This window comes from Aethalodelphis obliquidens, unplaced genomic scaffold, assembly GCF_003676395.1.
Source record: "Aethalodelphis obliquidens isolate GAN/ISIS:26980383/991018 unplaced genomic scaffold, ASM367639v1 scaffold2, whole genome shotgun sequence".
Lineage (NCBI taxonomy): Eukaryota > Metazoa > Chordata > Mammalia > Artiodactyla > Delphinidae > Aethalodelphis > Aethalodelphis obliquidens.
In genome coordinates this window covers 42,295,473-42,301,361 of record NW_020837946.1, presented here as the reverse complement: position 1 = coordinate 42,301,361, position 5,889 = coordinate 42,295,473, and positions in this window count along the sequence as shown.

Genomic DNA, 5,889 nt, shown 5'->3' with positions numbered 1-5,889 from the left:
ATACATGAAATACCACTTTGTCAAGGTTTTTTTCTAAAGCATTTACTGCAGATTATCAAATATTCCTTGGGAGGGAGTGGAGGGAGAAAGCTTCCAGAAGAAGAAGACCAGATGAGCAATGGTGCAGAGGTAGCAGAGGGCTGGGAACCTGTAAGGATTGTGGACTGTCTTGAATGGCTGGAGGAGAGGAATTCTGCCAGGAGTGTGTTGGGGACAAAAAGTGGAATGTTTGTGGGAATTAAAAGTGGAATAGAACTAGCTGCTTCTTCAGGATTTACTTATGTGTCTGCCTCCCAGGTAGATGAGAACTTCTTCTAAGGAGAGCCATATTTGATTTTTTCCTCTCAAGACCAATACATGCTTAATATTCTTGCTACTTTTCGTAACCTCATCATTTACATAAGTGCCTAGAAAATGAAGCCCTTTATGAATGCTCAATCTGATAAGCGTGGGACTCAGCTATGTATGGTTTTGAGGAAGTTCAGATTTGGTTCTGTGCGCAATGAGGAGTCTTTGAAACTTTTTGAGAAAGGAAATCATACAGTCAAAGCCGTGCTTTCTGAAGATAACACAAGCAGTGGTATGACGGAGAACAATTAGAGAGAGAAAAAACCCAAGGCAAGGAGACCCGTCAGCAGTTGTCAGAAAAATCTAAGTAAGGGGGCCAGAGCCCGAACTGAGGGGTAGAGGCTGTGAGAGTAGAACAGAGAAATGAACTCAGATTTGGCCACATTTTGATGTAGAGAATGCAGAAAATGGAAGCAAGGGCCTGGAATTACAGTTACCTGTCAAACTCAGGTTACTTAAAAACCTTTCAAGTACATGATTCCGTAGGCTGCCTCAGTTCTCTTATTTCGCTCTTGTTGGTGAAGTCTAGCATGAAATGTTGGCCTTCAGAAACAAAAGCTGGACTAAGCCAACAGCTTGATATTATCCCCAAATTATTGTGGCTGATGAAAACTTTGAAGAGCCTTGAACGCAAGAGCCATTTATATAAAAGATGAGGGGCTCCAAAGAAAGGATTAGGGGTTAGTGAACACAGTTGCTGCTGTCAAATTTGTCAGATAAGGGATAAAAGTGTCAGTTTTGCCTCAGAGATTTTGCTTAATGATTTGGAGGTGTCTTCAATATGACAAGTTCATGCAGCTAGATTCAGTTGTTTCTTTAATGCATTTTCCTAGTTGAAGATTGTGGTGATGATGAGGAATATGCTGTCTGTCTGCTTTTGGAACATCCCGTTTTTGTTTTTTTTATTTGAAAAGTTTGTGTGAAATCAATAAAATGTTCTTCACAATAAATTTTTTTTCTAGTGAAGAAATATTTTGGCTGCTTTCTTCAGCATCTTGATATGAACTGAAAGAAAACATTCATAGCAAATGTATGCCATAGCTTGACAAATTGAGACTGGCTTCCAAAGCAATAAATATATAGAAACCCGTGACTTTACCAAGGCTTTCATGTTTGTTCATGAAATGATAAAATTTCAAGAAGGTACCTTCTGACAGGCTTTGAAGGCTGTGTGGAATTATTCAGTACCCACAGGTGAGCTACTAGTTAAAGGAATTGCCACACATGTCAACAGCCAAGGCATCAAAACAATACCAATTACCTATGGAGTGTCAGAATCCAGTGATGTCAGAACAAAGGAAGTATGCAATTTACCACTTACAAGGTGGTTTTAAAAAAAAGGATGGATGTATGAGAAGCAACATGGAGGACTTCTAAAATGAAATATACTATAGCAAAGTAGCAGGCATTATCTAGTAGATAGAGAACAGTATCTATTTCTGAGTTCTTGGTGTTTGCAACCCAAAACAAGGATGAGACCACTCTTGGACTGAATATTGAGTAGACCGTGGAGGAGGAATTGGCATAAAACTGGTGAGAATCAGTATTCATTAGATAAAAGATGTTTTATTATCAGATAAGCAACAAGAATTAATTCATTTCAAATTACGTTTATTGAACATTTGCTTTGTAAAGTATTAAAAGAATACAAAAATTTAAAAGAACGAATGAACTTACCAAGAGTCACCAGTAATAACTAAATCGTTATTGATTAGAATCGGGCCTATCCTTTGGCAAAATTGGGGTGGAATGGCTTTTAATGTCCTTTGTTTCCTGCTTTGTTCCTCTGCTTCTTTCTCCTCTTTTAGTTCCTTCCTTTTCTTGTCCTGCAGCTGCTCCTGTCTGCTTTCCCAGACCTTTCCTGTTCTAGAGGAATGTAAGGGAGAAAGCTAATTCACCCTATGGCAGTGTTCTCAACTCCTGCCCATGTGAGTAGCACAGGGGTGGGTGGGACAGTGCTCCCAGAGATTCTGACTTCATTTTTCCTAGAAGAGGTCTGGGCATTTATGGCTTTGATTCAGCATTTTTAAGTTGACATCTAAAATGTTTCAACATAAGTTTAGCTTCAATAATGTACTTTTCTACATATTACAAATGTTGTTATTTTAAAATAAAGCAAGTAAATAATTACATGCGTCCAATGAAACCAAAGACTAGGGGATCTGATACCAATCTGCCATTATCCATTTAAGAAATAGATGAATAAGCCCTCTTTTAGCCCTTGGACATTTTATATTATTCCTTTTCCTCCTTGAACTCCTACTTCCATTTGAGTTCTCTCACGGAATTTTAGGTTCTTTGATTATTTCATCACATTTCTCTGCAACAAGAACATGTTTACCGGTTGAAATTTAACATTAAAAATTTTTCCATAAAGCTCCAAGTTAAAATTACTCTCTTCCTCAGCTGCATTATCGTTAAAAGTACTGTTAGCATGGACTTGACATATATATATGACAAATTTTGATAACCAGTAAACTTAATAGGTATAATTTTATTGGAGATGAAATTTTTAGTGAGATATATAGGGCTTTAAAAAATAAGTTAATTTAGTGTTCTTTAACATATTTACCTGGTGGTAAAATAAAACATGGTTCAGCATCAGTAACACCCCATTTTTCATTTTTGTAGGTGCAAATGCTGACAGACTTCATTCACGTAAATAGATTGGCATTGGGAAGAACACTGTTACCACAATGTCACTCCGTTCTTTAAAAACTTCTTCTGAATTGTGTGCCAAAAAAATTACTTAGTGATTTCTCCTTAAAAGCATTTAAAAATATCAGTGGAAACCTGGATTTGTTTCTTCCTTCTGTTTTGTTGGAAGCAAAAAAAACTACCTGAGTAACTTGCAAAAGAATTTATCTGTTCATCAAACCACTCACTTTCTCAACACCAACACCAGATGTATCCACTATTAGATATTCCCCCAGCGCCACCCCAGGAAGTGTACCACTGTAATATTTGTATGCTTTTAATTAATTCATTCATTAAAAAAAGATGTGAGAACCCAGAACCGGGTTAACATCTCGACTGCACTTGATCTTGAGCAAATGAATTGTTTTTTAGGAAAGGGAAGAAATGGAAATTGGAGATCTTGGAAAATCTTTTCCCATTCCCAGGTTTTGTATATTTAATATGTTAGTCCTCTCATGAGTATATTTACATAATAAGTTAAGATACTTAAGGAAGATGTGGTTAATTTGAAGACATGAATTCTTGGAGGTAATGAGCTTATGCATGGGAATGTTTTCCCACCAGAGTCTCTCAAATCCTATGTCACCTGCAACCACAAATTCTACCTATTTCTTTTAGACTTGCTTGGTTGGTATTTTTAAAAGTTTTTATGAGTTTAAATGAAGTAGATTTACCACATCAAAGAGTAAACCATCAGTGCTATTTAATAGAAATATAATGAAAACCACATATGTAATTTTAAATGTTCTAGTAGCTGCACATAAAAGGAAAAAGAAAAATTAATTTTAATAATATTTTATTTAACTCAGTATATCACAGTGCTGTCATTTCAACATGTTATCAATATGAAATTTGTTAATGATATATTTTACATTCTTATTTTTGTACTAAGTCTTTGAAATCCAGTGTGTATTTCATATTTACAGCACATCTCAATTAGCACTAGTCATATGTCATGTACTCAATAGCTACATGTTCCTAGTGGCTACCATATGGGCAGCATGGTTATAGATAGTTGGAAAGTAAACTCTGTGCATTCTCTAATACTGTTTTGCAGATGTACAAAGCAGGAAGAAATGTAAACCCACTAATTAGCATTTTTCTAAGTGACATTCTTTTCCCCACATCATACTCCCTATGATATCTGACACTTTACTGAAGTTCTAATTAACTACTGTTTTTTGCTGTGTGTATCACTTCATGGCAAATGTGCATGGTATAGTACTTATCACACTCTAAATCACATTTGAAGTGGAATAATCAAGTCTATTTTTCATTAGAAAACTGATTTACTCCAGTTTTTTATTAGTTGTATTTGTTCCCTCTAAACTGCAAAAATCAATAATTTTAGATGCTTCTCAAGCACTAGGCTCAGTCTGAGTTGAGATCTACTTCTATGGGGATTGGGGCCCCTTCGCTTCTATTTTTCCTCCTCTTTTTCTCCCATTTCCACTCCTCACCTCTGCTCTCCTCTCTTCCCTTTCTGCCATCAGAAGCTCAATTTTAATACAGGCCCCCGCGTGCCCAGTTCCAATGGATGAATAATGATTGGTAAATGATCTAGTTTTCCTTTGCCAGTGATTGGGGCAGTGGATCTTAAACCTTAGCATGAATCAGAATCACCTGGAAAACTTGTTATAACCCAGAATTCTGGGCCCTAACCCTGGAGTTTCTGATTCAGTAGGCCTGGGATGGAGCCTGAGAATTTGTATTTTTCACAAGATCCCAGGTGATGCTGCTGCTGCTGCTGGTCTGAGGACCACACTTTAAGAAGCACTGGTGTACGGTATAGACGTGTGATTCATGTTGGTCAGTAAGCCGTAAGGACAACTGCGAAAGTTTGTCCTTGCTAATGAGAAACGATCCAGGCAAAAAAGCGTTATTTTTTTCTCCCCCCCCCCCCACCCGCCATCTCCTTGCTTCCTTCTTTGGATGCTGTCATGTAAGGTCAAATTTGTTGGAGCTGCTACAGCTATCCTGTAACAATGAAAGGGAACCAAGAGAATTTAGAGATGCCCTCTACATTCTGACATTAGGAAGCTCCTGAAAGACCTACTTCCATGGTCTTGTGTATAAAATAATTTTAAAAGTCTGTATCTTCAAGCCACAATCTGTCTTGTTTTCTGTCGTTTGCAGCCCAAAGCATTCACCACAGATACAGTGACTACTTATCTCAAACCACCGTGCCATCAACTGCATGGTAATGGAATGGTACTGCATGGAATAGGAACGTAGACTCAAAACGATGTCATCATAGAATTGTGGCACTAAAACCATAATGCCTTAAAATAACACCAAGTCTTTTTTTTTGATAAACATGCCACTTGTGTGTGTAGTATCTCAGGGCTAGAGTTAGAGGAAGCTATGTAGACTGTCTCTGTGTGTAGGTTGGATCCCAACAAGCTGAAATACAGTATCCAGAGTATTGTTTCATGGATAAAGTATGGGAGATATCCTAATCAAATTAGCTAGGAAGACTAGAGAAAGTGTGTGATGTCCAGGACTTTCTGGAGGGGAAGATGACTGCCTCTCATTTGATCATGATTCTTGGTTTAATGATGATATAACACCCCCACAACCTCCCGCCCCAGTAATCATGTCTATCTTGTTAACCTTTGTATGACGCCATAAATGGTAAGCTCTTCAGAAGGACAGTGACAATGCTTCTTTGTTTCCTGTTGAATTCCAGTACCTTCTAAGACAATCATAATTGGCATTCGGTGCATTTTTATTGAATAAATGGACACATGTATGTTCATTATAAATGTTCGTTGTAAATGAAATAACATCTCTTAAGTACAATCTAAATGTGATCCAGGTATACTGGAGGAAGAGGGAACTTTT